At 37.9% G+C, this 20,162-nt stretch overlaps 1 protein-coding gene across 1 annotated transcript in view; it reads left to right on the forward strand.

Annotated features, from left to right (window-relative positions):
• The first annotated feature begins 239 nt into the window (after nt 1-239).
• The window catches only part of GHR (growth hormone receptor), a 316,033-nt gene continuing 296,110 nt past the window's right edge, over nt 240-20,162 (forward strand). The window contains exons 1-2 of the mRNA XM_032135754.2: nt 240-369; nt 10,765-10,839. The gene's annotated coding sequence lies outside the window, so the exon portion shown is untranslated. The remainder of the gene's footprint in view (nt 370-10,764; nt 10,840-20,162) is intronic.

Genomic DNA, 20,162 nt, shown 5'->3' on the forward strand with positions numbered 1-20,162 from the left:
ATAGCAGAGCACACATGATCCCCTAAGCTCTCATCTCCACAGGCAGGACTCCAGGAGAAGAACACCACTCCCATAGCACTCTAGTATGTGTAAGAATAGGTAGGAACACTTAGATTCCTAGGTAACCATGGAAATTTCCTCCTTAAGGAAGTGACTCTCCTAGAAGCGGCTGGTATCTGCCAGTTCTTTCATTTAGTTAATTCAGCCTTGCTAAACTACCAAAAGAGAAGAAATAAGCCTCCAGAACCATCTAGATGTCTCTCTTTGCCTAAAGAAGAAGCAGTATCAAGGAGTTGAGAGCAATCAATTATTTCAAATGCTGCTGATAGGTCAAGTGAAAAAAGAACTGAAGATTGAATTTGGTAACAGGTAGGTCATTGACCATATAGACAAAGCCAGTTTTAATGGAGTGCTGGAGGAAATGCCTTAGTGGAATAAAATTAAGAGCGGTTGAAGAAGAGGAATTGGAAATAGTGACTATAAAGAACACTTGCAAGGAGTTTTGCTGCCAAGGGCAGGGAAAAAATGGGTGACTTAGGTGGCAGGGGAAATGAGATCAAGCACAGTTTTTCTTCTTAATATAAAAAATAAAACGTTAAGTCAGCCTGCTTACAGGAATGATGCAGAAGAGAGCAAAAACTGATAGGAGGAGTAAAGGGAGACAGCAATGTCCTGAGTGAGACGACTTGGGATCTTGTGCACAAGAAGGGTGTATGACTTTAGAAAGAATAGAAAGGTTGATCTATCATAACAAGTTTGAAGACAGATTGCATGTGGAAAGATGCTGGAAGGAGGGGTAGATGTGGTGGTTATGGTGGTGGTGGAGAGTGCGTCCATGAAAGTTCTTCTCTGATTTCTTCAATCTTCTTAGAGAACTAAGAAGCAAGGTCACCAGCTGAAAGTGAGGATGATAAGAAGGTGTTGGACATTTGAGGGGAGATGAGAGGCATGAAATAATCATCTGAAATTATACGCTATTGAAAATAATTGGTAAGCCATTCTCAGGGCTCACACTAGGAGTATAGTAGCATTTGTCATAAAATTAAACAGCTAAAAGCCTAAGCATTATTCACCCAGAAAAAATATGGGCATGCCTGAACTCATTACTCCCACATAGCCCAAACCTGACAGTTTTCTTCTGTAACTTAACATTTAAGATGTTGAGTTACAACATGTTTGCTATGTTTGCCTTTCATTACAATATTTCATGTTGACTATTGAGAACGATAAACCAATTTCCTTTTAGACTCTTGACATTTTGCTATTAGTTACTGTTTAACAAGAGCCATATCAGCTGTGCAGCACCTCCAGGGAAAGGGTAGTTAAGTGTGTCTCTGGCAAGATAGAAGAAAAGCTACTTGTTAGCTTGCTTCTTCTATTTCCTTTTGTTAATTCTTTGTTTCAACTAGGATGAAAAATCTAGACCTCTTTGCTTCATTTTGGTGACTGTATTAAAAGGAGACCATCTAAATCAACTGAGATAGCTCAGTGTTCTCTTACACGCACATTTATCAAGTTAAAATCTGGATCATCTCCCCTCATGCAGAAGACAAAAGGAAATTATATTTTCAGGTCTATCTTGATGCATCCATAAAAAGAAGGAGTGATTTTTTTTTCTGTTCCTGAAAAACATGAAAGAGCCTCTATTCTAGCTGTCACTGTGGAACAAAATAGGAAAGACAGACTGAGCTTTTCGGATTTCTTTCATTTTGATCATTCAATATGTTTTCAATAAGATGCTAGATTTGGCTTTAAAATAAATATGAAAAATGAAATGACAGATCCATCGGGCAAAAGGTTTGGCTTGAATTCGCAGTGGATGATAACATAGGAATACCAGATGTGGAGGGAATACATGAGAAGAAGAGCAATTTTATAAGCTAAAAAAAATAGTGGGCTCAGCATTTTTTAGGACTCTTAGTGCTTTGACTATTCTTCTTTTAATAATAAGTAGAGGATGAGTAGATTATTCAGCAGTAACCTATTACAGCCAAAAATTCCAGAAAACCCTTGTAAGGCTTCTTGTAGTCTACAACTATGCGAATGCATGCATAAAACTAAAGAGAACTCTGAGGAAGAAATGATATGATTGTGCCCCAGTGCCTCCTGGCTTATACAATAATACTCGGCCCATGTTGCATCAATTTGCTAATATAAACATGATATTGACTACATTTTATATGGTAATTATATGTCTTCGAGAGGAAGATAAATTTGAGATGCCAATGATTTAAAGAGGAAAAACAATTTATATCATACTACACATAGGAGATTTTCCATCTGGATCATTCACTGATTTTTGAACAGTTTGAAGTGACTACTGAAAGATCCAAATGAATTTTATCTCCGATATAACTTGATAGAGTTATCAGACTAGAAAATTTAGAAAGAGTGCAAGTGAAGAAATGCACATATCAGAGAACTATCACCCCCAAAACTATTGCTTGAATTAGAATTTTTAATAGGGAACACTAATTAAAACCTTGTAGGATATTTGGCTTTTTCAAACCTTTGTATAAATTCCGTTGCATATATATGCATAAAATATATATAATACATATATAATTTCTAGGATGTATTACTTTTAGATGATAATATCTGTTTTAAGATTTATTCATGGCATTAAACTTAAATACACTTTCCAAAGGAGCCCAGGACACTCATCCCCTCATGAAACTTACAACATTTTTCTTTTCTTGCCATATATGCTCTATTTTAATGTAGAGAGAGAAATAGAAACTTAAAGTTTCAGAAGACTTGGCACACTCAAAAGCATACATGGAGGCTTGTATCCTACATTGCATATAATTACTATTTTTTCAAATTATGTTTTGGTAGGAGCTTATCCAGATTAGCTATAGAGCAAAGGAATGTTGGGGCAGGAAGTAACCCTAGAGAGGGTCAGGGCTCTAGGCCAACTGAACTTGTTTTATGAGTAAAGAAATTCTCCTGGGGAAGTTAAAGGTCATCACCAGTGTTACACTATTGTATAGCATGGTCTCTGTCTTCCGTTGTGTAGTATATTTGGGAAAGTTATACCAAGTATATGTAAAGACAGACTTGGGGTCAGTCTAGTCCACATTAAAATCTCTGCTAAACTAATACCTATGTAACTTTGAGTGTTATTCAGCTTTTCTCAAACCCAGCTCCTATATCTTAAATCAAAGATAATAAATAGCATAACACATGGAGTCGTAATGAGAATTAGTGGAGGTAATCAATGTAATAGGTCATAGCACATATAAAATACATAATAACACAGGAAATGTATAAATCTACTATGCTAAAACTCCCAATGGTATTGTAATAGAGAATAAAATAGTCTTCTATAAATAGCTTCACAATTAAATTTGAGTGGAGTTTTATGAAAAAATTCTTCAGACTCTATATTCATGACTTTCATTAGTTGCAGAGGGTTTAATATTGAATATGAGGCACTTAGGTACTCTACGTGTCTATGCAAAACCAAACCACTGTGAAGGAGGTCTATGCAGATGAAACAGTGGGTGATCCTATGCACCTATTTGCAATGCAAATGAACATGATATATATTCATATACAACTGACTGAAAAAACTTGAAGTAAACTGGCCCTCTTGATTTATCCTTTTTCATTAATTGAATCTGCTAATACTAAAATCAGACCTTAACATCTTCAATGGATTATCATTTTAAATACAAAATATAAGAAAACATTATATTGTACTCTTATTTGTTTGAATTTAGTCTATCCAGATGTTCAATCTCTGCATGCAAGAATTCTGAACCTGAACATCAAAGATTTTTGCAAAGTACACCCAGCGAGATGCCAACCAAGAGTTATGACCAACTGGCACCAAAACAACTCTTTCTGGCTGATAGGCAAATTGTACTTGGATCAGGGAGAAAGTCAAAGCACTGAAGATTCTCTCACAGCATTCTAAACAGCAAATAGTTTTATTCTTCAGAAAAGGGGCTCCTTCTTCAAAGTCTCCTTGTAAACAAATAACCCAAAACATATACAGACAGCAATGGCTCTTACTGGAGCAAGTTTTTAAGCAGTATGTAAAAGTTCTTCAGGCTGGGAGCAGTGGTTCATGCCAGTAATCCCAGAACATTGGGAGGCCAAGGTAGATGCATCACTTGAGGTCAGGAGTTCAAGACCAGCCTCACCAACATGGTGAAACTCCATCTGTATTAAAAATACCAAAATTAGCCGTGCATGGTGGCACATGCCTGTAATCCCAACTACTCGGGAGACTGAGGCAAGAGAATTGCATGAACCCAGGAGGTGGAGGTTGTAGCGAGCTGAGATCGCACCACTGTACTCCAGCCCAGACAAGAAAGCAAGACTCCATCTAAAAAAAAAAAAAAAAATTCTTCAAAAAGGGGCTTAAAAGTTTTAAAGAACTATTACTGCTGTTGCACACTGGGATCCATTTAATTTATTGTATCATTTCAAGTCCTTTGAGAAACAGATGCCAAAATGAATTAAATGTTTGAAGGATTTATGGGAGAAAACACCTGTGAAGGATATAGGAGAGAGAAGCAGGGGAGCCTTCAAACCAAGCTGCAGGTTTAGCATCTGTCTAAGGAAGAAGGAAGAAAGGGTGATTGTGTACAAGGAGCCTCAGACTATAAGGAAGCTCTGCGAGTATCTCAATGAGATCAAGAGGGAGCACTAGAGCAAAGATTCACCTGTAGAGGAGTCCAGTGTCAGGCAGAAATGGCCCAGCTCTAGTAGCAAGTTGTTGGCTGGGAGCATCCTGCAAGAAACTGTGGCCTTGGCAAAAACATTATGAATCCAACATATTTTTGAATTGTTGTCCACTGGATACTGTCAGCCAACCCCAGTACTTGCAGAAAGTTCTCTCAAAGGGATATGGGAGCAGTGCATCTTCATAGCTACCACAGATGCCTCCCTAAAATACTACCCACAAGGATTCTCTAATCGGGCTACTTAGAAAGACAAGAGAGTTAAGAACAATTAAAACAGTTATATGCGTCTTTCCATGTATAGTATTATATGCAATACATTATAGGCAATAGTTAGGGCTCTGATGTTAATTTCCAGGTCCTATGAAATAAATTGGTAAAACCTTTGGTCCGGCATGGCTTAAAAGATTATAATTGCTTCAGTCGTGGTACAGCTCAGGTTTCTTTCTTAGCCATTTGTGGTCCAGGTTTCCTTCATATGAGTTTCATGCAGTTATAGGCTGAAATGGATTTTCCATTGAATAATTGACCATATTACTAATACTACTACAGAAATAATCAGTTCAACTGCGTAAAGTTCTTATCTCATAAACTTTTCCATCACTATTTTCATAGTCTATTCATATAACTTTTCATACAATATTTCAATAACTTTGTGACTCCTTTATTTGTAAAACTTAAAGATTATTCTTTGTTCTTTCTTGACAATTATTATTATGTGGGAATGGTGACTTCCTATATAAGATCTTGTGAAGTTCATGACTATTTTTCTTCTAATAATAAGTAGAGGATGAGTAGGTCATTCAACAGTAATCTATTATAGTCAAAAATTCCAGAAAACTCATATAAGGCTTCCTGTAGTCTACAACTATGAGAATGTATGCATAAAAGAGTACTCTGAGGAGGAAATATGATTGTGTCATATGATGGGAATGATGACTTCTCATATAAGAGCCTGTGAAGTTCTCCTGTTACTTACTGAGGTGCTTCTGTTGTTCTGCACACAGAGAAGTGTAGAGCATTCAAGAAGAAACATTATTATGTCTTCTTTGAAATTCGCTAGGGAGCAATAATTCTAGTATTTCCTCGGCAAACCCTGTATCTAGATGAATCAACAAAGTACAGGCTGTCTCTTGAGCTAAACTTTTTACCATGATGGTATAATCTAACCTTAACCTAGAATGTGCCAAGAATTTTGACAACTCCTCCACAGGAAAGAATGCATTCTGTTACAAGATTCCTCCCTGACTTACGCTGAGATAATTCTCTGCCAAGCAAGCACAGAAATCAGGTGCCAGCCCTTGTGAGAAATGAAAGAAATTAATCTATAACAGGAGTTGGAGTAGTGACCAGCTTTATTCCACTTTGTATCCTTCCTTTCCCCAAAGTATGCGAATCAACTGGGTCTATATGAACCTGAGAGAAGCCTTGCGAGGATTTTTAACACAACTACCATTCTCTCGGACTCATTTTTGCTTTAATCATATTAGGACATACCAAGAAAGTTGGATTAATAACAATGCCAAATTTTAATGTAAACAATTCCTATTGAAAAAAAGACTTTTAATCCTTTGCTTTGTGTGTTAATGAAAGTTATCTTTCAGTCTCAGATTGCTTCAAGGGTTTATCACAGTTCTTGGACTACACAGCTTGGTCACATTTCCTTATGCAGAGAAGAGGTGGAGAAAATGTCTAACGCAGGCAGCCAGTTGCCTCTTTCAGTGTTTTCTTTTTGCAATACTATCAATGACCTGTTTCTTAAACTAAAGCAGAGTATTACTTTCATCTTTATACAAATCATTGCTTTTTAAAATATTACAAAGTTGTCCTTATCACTAAAATATCTAATAAAATAATATAAAGAGTGAATTTATAAAGTTTTACATACTCATTGGGAAAAAAGTCAAACATTACAACAAAGTGTGTAAAAAAAAAACAGAGAGAGTGAATATTCATCTTTTTCCACTTCCCCTTTCTCCCATTTCCACCCTCTTGGGGTGGATCTTTTGCCATACATTTTTATAAAAGTCCATTCATATTTTAGTTATTTTTCTGCAACAATTTTTCTTTAACAACATATCACTGACAGCCAACTATATTATGAATACTTGTCAGTCTCATTCTTTTAAAAGTAGTATAACATTCTATTGTATGAACTTTTAATTTAAGTGATCTATATTAAGGAACATTTTAATTGTCACTAATTTTCTTCTATTACCATTAAAACCGGAAGAAATATCTTTTTCCCTGTCTTTGCACTTGGGTAAATGTTACCGTAGGATAATCCCAGCAGTGAAATTGATGGATCAAAGGGTAGACAGATTTTAAATTTTGATATATATTGCCAAATTGCCTTTTTAAAATGTTACTAATCATACATTTCCATAATAATATGTACGTTTATCTTTCCCCATGCACTTGTCATCACTGGGTGTTACCAATCTTTTCGATGTGTTGCATTTCCCGATTGTAAATCCTGAAATCATTAATACCTTCAGGATATATTTTTAAAGATGGAAATGTGGTTTCACCTGTTTAAGCATTCTAAGGTTCAGCAATATTTTGATGCATATTTTATAAACCAAAAACTAAGAGGTAGAAAAAATGACTCCACTAAGTAGACGATGCCATCAGCTGCTAGGAGTAATTTGCTATTGGGTAGTCCCCAAACTGGTAGGAATTCAAACAGTTAGTGGTGGTGATCGCAAAGTTACTTTCAATGTTACATTCTTTTCAACATTTCAAGATTGGTTTTGCTGAAGTGAAAATAGCACAGGCTTTGAAGTCAGTTAGAACTAAGATCAAATTCCTGCTCTCATTCTTAATGGGTGAACTCTCTGAGCCTTAGTTTCCTCAAATGAAGAGTAGTTGTGCTCTGTCCTATCTCACAGCAGAGTTAAATATATAAACAGCTATAAGGAACAAATAGACAAATGTGCCATATAAAAATTAAATATTCATAAAAACAATGCACCATTTTAAAAAGTCAAAAGACAACAAATGTGGGACCATTTTAAAATTTGCTTCCTTCACAATAAGCATACACTTCTAAAAGTGGAATTTCTGTATATTAGGATACATGGATTTAAGTTTATAAATAACTGTTCTGAAAATGAGTTTTACCTATCGATATTCTCAATTGACATTGAATAAAAATACCAAGTGTTGGTAAGAATGTAAGCAATGAAAGCTTTCATACACTGCTGGCAGAAGCACAAATTCATACAACCACTTTTGAACATCATTTAGATATATATATATGTATATATATATATATACTCAAGAAAAATGTGGACGAACAGTCTCTAAAAGACACACAACAGAATGTCCATAGGAAAACTATTTGTAATAACCAAAAATTGAAATCTACCCAAATACCCATAGATAGTAGTATTTTGCTATCAAGTTGTTGCTGTCTTCTGCATGTTTCCTACATATTTCACATTGTATTACTTTTCTTTTAGCTTTATTTTCAATAATGAGCATCAGATTGCCCGAAAAATGAAATTCAACTTTTTAAACAACGATTTGATAAGTTCTTAATACACTGAATTCTATACCGGGCTCCGCAATTGAAAACCCACCCTGAACCTCTTTTCCAAGCTGCTCTTAGACCAATATCTGCCTCCTTCCAGCCCTGTTCCCCCTAAAGAAATGTACAGGGGTCTCAAGGAGTTCATACTGTAAATGCCCACTGGCTCATGCTAGAGAATTCCCGAGCTGTCTTTGCTCCAGCAATGTCCCCATTCACCAGACAAGGAAACTTTGGAGGAATGAGATGTGCCTGGTCATGGGTTGTGGTTCCTCTTCAGACCATTCTTTGTGATATCTCAGATTTTGGAGTTCCTAGCTAAAGTGTCCTGGAGTTCCAAGGTGGGGGAGGGAGAGGTTGGCTGGAGCTTGGACATGTATGCTCCTATATACATATATATAGGAGACCCTTGCTGAGCATAGTGGGAGCCAAGAGTGGGGAAAGTGGCAACGATTGGGGACTAAGAATCAAACTGAGGACCAGATATCCCTGCATGACTGCCTTCTGGTGCAAAATTCTAAGAGGTCTGAGAAAACTAAATTCAAACCTGTCCTTTCAGGTAATTATGAAGGTATATTTCTCAAGGTGAGAGGATAGAACACATTGTAGCCAACAATTCGTTAGACTGACAATACTCTAAAATATTAATATTTAGACTTACGGACTTAACACTATGCAGGCTTCATTTGTCCTCTGGATGTGGCTCCCACAAATGTTAGAAGTGGGCCTACTTGTGATGGTACTAAAATGCAATAGACTTTCCTTATGTCCTTCCCTGCTACCACTACCATTAGTTTTGTTCCTAGATATTGAAAGATAATTTTAAGGTTTTTGCCAGAGACAGATGTTTGTAGGGTGGTGGCTTGAAAACACAAATTGAGCAAGATGGTAGCATGGCTACATGGAGAGGTATCGAGTTGTCCACAGAATGCTCTTGTTTCACTGGACTATGTCAATCTCATTGTGTGACTTGGTCTAGTTGATTTTCTTCTCCAAGCCACTTTCTTACTAATAAAGAAAGGATAATCACACCTTTTTCACAGGACTACTGTAAAAAAAACCTTACAGAATTCATGTGATTTGTGCTTGGAATATTGCATAGTGTTAAAAAAAAATACGGTAAACACATTTTATGAAGCAAATAAAATTTGGACAATCTGATTTATTTTTGTCTACAACAGCTGAAACCTATTTTACTTAGCTTTTAAATTCTTTTAGAAAGGTAACACTGTTTCATGTGGCTAGACATCTCAGCCTTACACCTGGTTCAGAAAGTGCTCGAGAGGGCCAGTGGCCGGGAGAAAAGTGCGGTTACCTTGCCAGTCATCTTGTTCCTCACTATAGCCCTTACCCTACCTAGGGAGTTTTTCCAGCCAGAAATTCTCCAGTAGTTCATACCCTCACTTGGCCTTTTGTGGCTTCACTGGATAGACATTGGGTAGGCAGAGCTGGGGTTTTTTCAAGCTCAAAAGGGTTCAGTGTTATTTCTCTTGGGCATCCGTGATGCCCTCAGTGAAGTCTGATTAGCAAGTTACATTGAGAGTTTATTTAGCAATTGGAAATGATCTGTGTGCCTTTTATGAAGGAAAGCTGTTATGAGAAACTTTCTCATACCTGGTCAGATTCCTTTCTCATTTACATCCTTTTTTTTTTTTTGCTTTTATATTTTCGCTTCTTTTAAAAATTAAGAAGATAGAGGTAAAGAAAAAAATCCTACAGTATGTGAAGATAGGAAGTAGGAAAGGATTGAAATGGAAAATGAAAGAAAGAAGGGATAGACATCCCTTTATCACACTGAAGTGCCTGAATTCACTCCCTGGGAGTGTAGGCTGAATAAGTAGCACAGATTGTTTGGAACTGGGATCTCACCACATCTAACAGACTCCAGGGCTTCTGCCATTTCCATTACTCTATGGCACCTAGCTGAAAGCTTATGGTCTTCCTCTATCTTTTGGTGACCAAAATGGAATTGAATTTGATACTGGGAATAGCAATTTATGAAGGAGTTTGATAAACTGGAGAACATACCAAGGAGGTAGCCCAGGATGGTGTAAGGTCAGCAAGTCTCATTGACTTCTCATGTCAATGAGAAGTAGTGAAAACACCTGTGTGTATTTGGTCTGGAGAAGAGGTAACTGGCAGTATGACATTAAGCGTGTCTCATGAAACAAACAAATTTAAATTTCTAATTTTTTCCCTATGAGAGATAGAATCAGGTACAAATAATAGAATAGCAAATTCTTACTAACATATTTTTAACAAATAATGCAGTCATGCTGCCCAGTGAGGGAATTAGTGGGTTACTCATGAGCACAATTATTCAGAAAGCAGAAATCATCTCAATGTTTCTAATTGTTTCATCATCTTTGATAGATGACTGTCTATCAGATGGGTTATTTAAACAGGATTTTGCATTTGGTGAGAAGGAAAAGAAAATAATGTCAATTTTTTAAAATCTCCACATTTAAATTATTTAAAGGGGAATGTTTATTCATGAGTCTCTTTTGAGACCTGTTTTATTTTGTTCCTCTCTACCAGGTGGCTGTACCTAATCTGGCATATTCCTGGCCTGGAACTTTCCTGTGGGTGAATCCACTAAAGAGCATAAAGGAGGTCAGTTTTATTTATTCCTTTGAGTTTTTATAAACTCTGAATTGAAATACCTATTTTTTGAAATTCATAAAATAAATGGTAATTTTGTTTGTTTGTTTTTGCTTTTTTTACTATACTTTAAGTTCTAGAGTACATGTGCACAACATGCAGGTTTGTTACATAGGTATACATGTGCCATGTTGGTTTGCTGCACCCATTAACTCTTCATTTACATTAGGTATTTCTCCTAATGCTATCCCTCCCCACTACCCCCACCCCATGACAGGCCCCAGTGTGTGATGTTCCCCGCCCTGTGTCCAAGTGTTCTCATTGTTCAATTCCCACCTATGTGTGAGAACATATGGTGTTTGGTTTTCTGCCATTGCTATAGTTTGCTCAGAATGGTTTCCAGCTTCATCCATGTTCCGTCAAAGGACATGAACTCATCCTTTTTTATGGCTGCATAGTATTCCATGGTGTATATGCGCCACATTTTCTTAATCCAGTCTATCATTGATGGACATTTGGATTGGTTCCAAGTCTTTGCTACTGTGAACAGTGCTGCAATAAACATACATGTGCATGTGTCTTTACAGTAGCATGATTTATAATCCTTTGGGTATATACCCAGTAATGGGATGGCTGGGTCAAATGGTATTTCTAGTTCTAGATCCTTGAGGAATCACCACACTGTCTTCCACAACAGTTGAACTAGTTTACACTCCCACCAACAGTATAAAAGTGTTCCTATTTCTTTACATCCTCTACAGCATCTGTTGTTTCCTGACTTTTTAACGATCGCCATTCTAACTGGTGTGAGATGGTATCTCATTGTGGTTTTGATTTGCATTTCTCTGATAACCAGTGGTGATGAGCATTTTTTCATGTGTCTGTTGGCTGCATAAATATCTTCTTTTGAAAAGTGTCTGTACTTATACTTTGCCCACTTTTTGATGGGGTTGTTTGATTTTTTCTTGTAAATTTGTTGGAGTTCATTGTAGATTCTGGATATTAGCCCTTTGTCAGATGGGTAGATTGCAAAATGTTTCTCCCATTCATGTAGGCTGCCTGTTAGCTCTGATGGTAGTTTCTTTTGCTGTGCAGAAACTCTTTAGTTTAATTAGATTCCATTTGCTAATTTTGGCTTTTGTTGACATTGCTTTTGGTGTTATAGTCATGAAGTCCTTGCCCATGCCTATGTCCTGAATGGTATTGCCTAGGTTTTCTTCTAAGGTTTTTATGGTTTTAGGTCAAACATTTAACTCTTTAATCCATCTTGAATTAATTTTTCTATAAGGTGTAAGAAAAGGATCCAGTTTCAGCTTTCTACATATGGCTAGCCAGTTTTCCCAGCACCATTTATTAAATAGGGAATCCTTTCCCCATTGCTTGTTTTTGTCAGGTTTGTCAAAGATCAGATGGTTGTAGATGTGTGGTGTTATTTCTGAGGGCTCTGTTCTGTTCCATTGGTCTATATCTCTGTTTTGGTACCAGTACCATGCTGTTTTGGTTACTGTAGCCCTGTAGTATAGTTTGAAGTCAGGTAATGTGATGCCTCCAGCTTTGTTCTTTTTGCTTAGGATTGTCTTGGCAATGTGGGCTCTTTTTTGGTTCCATATGAACTTTAAAGTAGTTTTTTCCAATTCTATGAAGAAAGTCATTGGTAGCTTGATGGGGATGGCATTGAATCTATAAATTACCTTGGGCAGTATGGCCATTTTCATGATACTGATTCTTCCTATCCATGGGCATGGAAGGTTCTTCCATTTGTTTGTGTCCTCTTTTATTTCATTGAGCAGTGGTTTGTAGTTCTCCTTGAAGAGTTCCTTCACATTCCTTGTAAGCTGGATTCCTAGGTGTTTTATTCTCTTTGTAGTAATTGTGAATGGGAGTTCACTCATGATTTGGCTCTCTGTTTGTCTGTTATTGGTGTATAAGAATGCTTGTGGTTTTTGCACCTTGATTTTGTATCCTGAGACTTTGCTGAAGTTGCTTATCAGCTTAAGGAGATTTTGGGCTGAGATGATGGGGTTTTCTAAATATACAATCATATTATCTGCAAATGGGGACAATTTGACTTCCTCATTTCCTGAATACCCTTTATTTCTTTCTTTTGCCTGATTGCCCTGGACAGATCTTCCAGCACTATGTTGAATAGGAGTGGTGAGAGAGGGCATCCTTCTCTTGTGCCAGTTTTCAAAGGGAATGCTTCCAGTTTTTGCCCATTCTTTATGATGTTGGCTATGGGCTTGTCACAAATAGCTCTTATTATTTTGAGATACATTCCATCAATACCTAGTTTATTGAGAGTTTTTATAATGAAGGCTGTTGAATTTTGTCGAAGGCCTTTTCTGCATCTATTGAGATAATCATGTGGTTTTTGTCATTGTTTCTGTTTATATGCTGGATTACGTTTGTTGATTGTATGTTGAACCAGCCTTGCATCCCAGGGATGAAGCCAACTTGATCTTGGTGGATAAGCTTTTTGATGTGCTGCTGGATTCGGTTTGCCAGTATTTTATTGAGGATTTTTGCATCGATGTTCATCAGGGAGATTGGTCTAAAATTCTCTTTTTCTGTTGTGTCTCTGCCAGGATTTGGTATCAGGATGATGCTGGCCTCATAAAATGAGTTAGGGGGGATTCCATCTTTTTCTATTGATTGGAATAGTTTCAGAAGGAATGGTACCAGCTCCTCTTTGTACCTCTGGTAGAATTCGGTGGTGAATCTGTCTGGTCCTGGACTTTTTTTGGTTGTTGGGCTATTAATTATTGCCTCCATTTCAGAGCCTGTTATTGGTTTTTTCAGGGATTCAACTTCTTCCTGGTTTAGTCTTGGGAGGGTGTATGTGCACAGGAATTTATCCATTTCTTCTAGATTTTCTAGTGTATTTGCATAGAGGAGTTTATAGTATTCTTTGATGTTAGTTTGTATTTCTGTGGGTATCAGTGGTGATATCTCCTTTATCATTTTTTATTGAGTCTATTTGATTCTTCTCTCTTTTCTTCTTTATTATTCTTGCTAGCGGTCTATCAGTTTTGTTGATCTTTTCAAAAAACCAGCTCCTGGATTCATTGATTTTTTGAAGAGTTTTTTTTGTGTCTCTATCTCCTTCAGTTCTGCTCTGATCTTAGTTATTTCTTGCCTTCTGCTAGCTTTTGAATGTGTTTGCTCTTGCTTCTCTATTTCTTTTAATTGTGATGTTAGGGTATTGATTTTAGATCTTTCTGCTTTCTCTTGTGGGCATTCAGTACTTTAAATTTCCCTCTACACACTGCTTTAAATGTGTCCCAGAGATTCTGGTACATTGTGTCTTTGTTCTCATTGATTTCAAAGAACATCTTTATTTCTGCCTTCATTTTGTTATTTACCCAGTAGTCATTCAGGTGCAGGTTGTTCAGTTCCCAGGTAGTTGTGCAGTTTTGACTCAGTTTCTTAATCCTGAGTTCTAATTTGATTGCTCTGTGGTCTGAGAGACAGTTTGTTGTGATTTTTGTTATTTTACATTCGCTGACAAGTGCTTTACTTCCAACTTTGTCGTCAATTTTGGAATAAGTGTGATGAGGTGCTGACAAGAATGTATATTCTGTTGATTTGGGGTGGAGAGTTCTGTAGATGTCTATTAGGTCTGCTTGGTACAGAGCTGAGTTCAATTCCTGGACATTCTTGTTAACCTTCTGTCTTGTTGATCTGTCTAGTATTGACCGTGGGATGTTAAAGTCTCCCATTATTATTATGTGGGAGTCTAAGTCTCTTTGTAGGTCTCCAAGAACTTGCTTTATGAATCTGGGTGCTCCTGTATTGGGTGCATATATTTAGGATAGTTAGCTCTTCTTGTTGAATTGATGCCTTTACCGTTATGTAATGGCCTTCTTTGTCTCTTTTGATCTTTGTTCGTTTAAAGTCTGTATTATCAGAGACTAGGATTGCAACCCTTGCTTTTTTTTTGTTTTCCATTTGCTTGGTAGATCTTCTTCCATCCCTTTATTTTGAGCCTATGTGTGTCTCTGCATGTGAGATGGGTCTCCTGAATGCAGCACACTAATGGGTCTTGACTCTTTATCCAATTTGCCTGTCTGTGTCTTTTAATTAGGGCATTTAGCCCATTTACATTTAAGGTTAATATTGTTATGTGTGAATTTTATCCTGTCATTATGATGTTAGCTGGTTATTTTGCCCATTGCTTGATGCAGTTTATTCTTCGCATAGATGGTCTTTACAATTTGGCATGTTTTTCCAGTGGCTGGTATCAGTTGTTCCTTTCCATGTTTAGTGCTTCCTTCAGGAGCTCTTGTAAGACAGGCCTGGTGGTGGGTAAATCTCTCAGTATTTGCTTGTCTGTAAAGGATTTTATTTCTCCTCCACTTATGAAGCTTAGTTTGGCTGGATATGAGATTCTGGGTTGAAAATTGTGTTCCTTAAGAACGTTGAATATTGGCCCCCCTCTCTTCTGGCTTGTAGAATTTCTGCCAAGAGATCCACTGTTAGTCTGATGGGCTTCCCTTTGTGGGTAACCCTACCTTTCTCTCTGGCCGTCCTTAACATTTTTTCCTTCGTTTCAACCTTGGTGAATCTGATGATTATGTGTCTTGGGGTTGCTCTTCTTGAGAATTATCTTTGTGGTGTTCTCTGTATTTCCTGAATTTGAATGTTGGCCTGCCTTTTTAGGTTGGGGAAGTTCTCCTGGATAATATCCTGAAGAGTGTTTTCCAATTTGTCTCCATTCTTCCCATCACTTTTAGGTATACCACTCAGACATAGATTTGGTCTTTTCACATAGTCCCATATTTCTTGGAGGCTTTGTTAATTTCTTTTTACTCTTTTTTCTCTAAACTTCTTTTCTCACTTCATTTCATTAATTTGATCTTCAATCACTGAAATCACTTTTCTTCCACTTGATCAAATTGGCTACTGAAACTTATGCATGTGTCACGTAGTTCTCATGTAATGGTTTTCAGCTCCATGAGGTCATTTAAGTTCTTCTCTACACTGTTTATTCTAGTTAGCCATTTGTCTAATCTTTTTTCAAGGTTTTTAGCTTGAAATCACTGAAATCACTTTTCTTCCACTTGATCAAATTGGCTACTGAAACTTATGCATGCATTTTGTAGTTCTCATGCAATGGTTTTCAGCTCCATAAGGTCATTTAAGGTCTTCGCTACACTGTTTATTCTAGTTAGCCATTCGTCTAATCTTTTTTCAAGGTTTTTAGCTTCCTCATGATGGGTTCAAACGTCGTCCTTTAGCTTGGAGAAGTTTGTTATTACTGACCTTCTGAAGCCTACTTCTGTCGCCTACTTCCGTCAACTCATCAAAGTCATTCTCCGTCCAGCTTTGTTCTGCTGCTGGAAAGGAGCTGCATCCTTTGGAGGAGAAGAGGCGCTCTGGTTTTTAGAATTTTCAGCTTTTCTGCTCTGGTTTCTCCCCATCTTTGTGGTTTTATCTACCTTTGGTCTTTGATGTTGGTGACTGGGGTTTTAGTGTGGATGTGCTTTTTGTTGACGTTGATGCTATTCCTTTCTGTTTGTTAGTTTTTCTTCTACCAGTCAGGTCCCTCAGCTGCAGGTCTGTTGGAATTTGCTGGAGGTCCACTCCAGACACTGTTTGCCTGGGTATCACCAACAGAGGCTGCAGAACAGCAAATATTGCTGCCTGATCCTTCCTCTGGAAGCTTCATCTCAGAGGGGCACCTGGCTGTATGAGATGTCAGTCGGCTCCTACTGGGAGGTGTCTCCCAGTTTGGCTACATGGGGGTCAGGGACCCACTTGAGGAGGCAGTCTGTCCATTCTCAGAGCTCAAACACCATGCTGGGAGAACCACTGCTGTCTTCAGAGCTGTCAGACAGGGCCGTTTAAGTCTGCAGAAGTTTCTGCTGCCTTTTGTTCAGCTATGCCCTGCCCCCAGAGTTGGAATCTACAGAGGCAAGCAGGCATTGTTGAGCAGCGGTGGGCTCCACCCAGTTCAAGCTTCCCAGCCACTTTTTTTTTACCTACTCAAGACTCAGCAATGGCTGATGTCCCTCCCCCAGCCAGGCTGCCACCTCATAGTTTGATGTCAGACTGCTGCACTAGCAGTGAGCAAGGCTCCATGGGTGTGGGACCTGCTGAGCCAGGCACAGGAGGGAACTTCCTGGTCTGCTGGTTGTGAAAACTGAGGGAAAAGTGCAGTATTTGGGCAGAAGTGTACCAGTCCTCCAAGTACAGACTGTCACGACTTCCCTTGGCTAAGAAAGGGAAATTCCCCAACCCCTTGCTCTTTCCAGGTGAAGTGATGCCCCACCCTGCTTCAGCTCATTCTCTCTGGGCTGCACCCACTGTCCAACCAGTCCCAATGAGATGAACCAGGTACCTCAGTTGGAAATGCAGAAATCACCCATCTTCTGCATCAATCACGCTGGGAGCTGCAGATGATAGCTGTTCGTATTTGGCCATCTTAGGTTGTTTTCCAATAAATGGTAATTTTTAGCTTTCACTTGGCTCTGGGATCTCCTCATAAATTTTGGCTAAGAATTCCCAGATCATGAAATAGCATTTTCCCTGTTACCTTCCAATATAGGGGGAAAGCAATAAATACTTCCCTAAGTCATTTTTTTCCCTTCATGATTCCCTTGCCATCCTCACCCAAGGCAGTTGTGGGATGGAACTAGGGGACTAAGGTAAAGAAATTACCCCAGTCAAAGAGCTCTCACAATGTGCTCACAAGCATCACATGCTCAATTCCATGATATGCTGAGTCCTGGGCAAGGAAGGAATTCTCAGCGCTCTTATACCCCTTACCTGACATTCTTGAGCCTCTTACCCTGCTATGGTTGTCTTTAATCAGCACTTCAGTGATTTACTTATTATGTTTATTGTTCATTGTCTCTCCTAACTAGACTGCAAACCCCATGAGGGCAGCATCTTTGTAGTTGTGTGGTATAAATTTTGTTCCCTGATGCATGCTAAGATTTTAGAACAAAGTCTGTCATAGTGTAGGCTCACCAACATTTGTATGAATGAAAGAACATGGTGAATGGGAATTCAGTGTTAGTTTATAAAAATTCATTAAAGGGATAATGTTTTATTAGAATCTTATTAATTTTACCAGTAAATATTGTATTAATCAGGGAGATATATATATTATATATATATGTCATATTCATGAGATATATATACAGACACTTATTTTGAGAAATTTGCTCATGTAATTGTGAAAACTGAAAAGTCAAAAATCTACAGGGTAAATTGATTGCAGATTTAGGGAATAGTTGATATGCAGTTTGAGTCCAAAGGCTGCCTGCTGACAGAATTTTCTCTTCTTTGGGACAGGTCAGTTCTTTTCTCTTAATGCCTTCAACAGATCAATTGAGGCCCACCCACATTATGTAGAGCAATATGATTTACTCAAAGTCTATGGATTTAAATGTTAATCTCACCTTAAAAATACCTTTGCAAAAAAATTTAGAATAATATTTGACCAAATATCTGGGTACCGTGGTCTAGCAAAATTGACACATAAAATCAACCATCTCAGTGTGTCAAGTTTGCTAGGGCATGGTACCAGGACATTTGGTCAAATATTATTCAAATAAATTTAGAATTTATCACAAATGTTTGATATCGTAATTTGATTTACAAATATCAATCTAATACTTTATTTTACAGCTGACTGATCTCAGAGAGCAACCCCTTCCTTCTATAGGCCAAGAAATGGAGTCATTGTGAGATTAGTAACTAATTTACCCAAAATCACAGAGGACCCACACAGGACCCCAAGGCTCCTGACTAGCAATCCTATGTTCTTCAACTACAAATGCTATAAAACAAAACAGCTATAAAATGCCACTTTAAGTGTTTTTCCTCTTTTGTTTTGTTTTGAGAAGAAGCTTTGGCACTTTATAGTACAACAGAGTGACCAAAGCCATGCTCTAACCTCAGATAACTGTAGATTTGGGAAGTTTATACTGTGGTGTTTTATGGCTTGGGGAGATGGCGATCTGACCTGGACATCTGCACTTGAATATATATAATCAGAATTATTTTCTAATTGTTTCTATTGTCTTCAAGGCAGTTTATATTTTTTGCTAAGCCCTACTGGAGATGTATAAAAGAGTGGGGAAGGGTGGGCCATAAGAAGGTAAAATAGGTTGGACAAGATAAGTTGGCCAATATCTGAGTAAAGACTTCATGGAACTATAGGAGGAAGCAAATGAATATTTGAGGAAGTGTGTTTAAATCAGAGAGAAAAGCCAGCAAAAAGGCTCCAAGTTAGGAGTCTGCCTGGCCTGCTTAAGAAACAGCAGGGAGGCTGGTGTGCTGGGAGCAGAATGGATGACCCAGTGATGGGGAAATTCATGGGAGATGAGGTGTGGGGCAAAGGTACATAGCTCATGTAGGGTCTCATGGGCCATTTTGAATTTTATTCTGATTTGAATGGGAAACCATTGGAGGGTTTTGAGCTGAGGAATGGCATGATATTAGTTTTAAAAGGAATGACTATGGCAACTGAATTTACACTTTGGGTTGTTGTTGGTGTTGGTTGGGGGTTAGGGGTGGGGTTTGTCAAAGCAGGGAGACCAGTTGAGTTGAGAGACTACTGCAGTAATCTGAGAAATTCTGGTGGTTCAGACCAGGTGTCTCTGGACCTCTCCAAGAAATAGACAGAGTTTTGAATGTGGAATGTGATTGGCAGAGAAGAAGTAAGGATGATTTTAAAGGTTTGTGGCCTGGGTAACTGGCAGGAAGTAGTTGCCATCTACTGAGATGGAAATGTCACCCACTGTGATTGGACTATGTTTAAGGAGAAAGAACCAGAGTTCAGATGTGGACACGTCAAGTTTCAGAGGTCTGTTAGACATCCAAATGGAGATACCCAGTTGTTAGCCTGGAGCTCTGTGGAGAGATCTGGGTTTGAGATATAAATCCAAGAGATACAAGTTTTCATTCAATTTGATTATTTATTGGACACTCTATAAACTTTATAAATACTAACCTAGACATTGCAGGTACAGATATTAAGAACATATAGTTTCTCCCTCAGAAATCTCTTAATTAATGAGAAAAGCAGACATATCAACAAAAACTGCAATATTTAATAAAAGAAGATATAAAGGCCTATAAAGGTGCTGATACAGGGAGAATTAACTAATTCCACCCTGGGGAATAGTCAGGAAGAGCTTCAGAGAGAAAGTAAACAATTGATTGGAACTTTAAGGTTAAGAAGGATTTCTCTGGGTGGACAAAGTAGGATCTTCCAAGCAGAGTGGAAACCATGAGCAAATGCAGTTTCACTCTTCAGAAGGTAAATGTGCTCTGGCATGCCTTAACTTATCACAAATTAATCAACTCAATACCTGCTACATTTT

Source organism: Hylobates moloch, unplaced genomic scaffold, assembly GCF_009828535.3.
Source record: "Hylobates moloch isolate HMO894 unplaced genomic scaffold, HMol_V3 SCAFFOLD_17, whole genome shotgun sequence".
NCBI classification, from domain to species: domain Eukaryota; kingdom Metazoa; phylum Chordata; class Mammalia; order Primates; family Hylobatidae; genus Hylobates; species Hylobates moloch.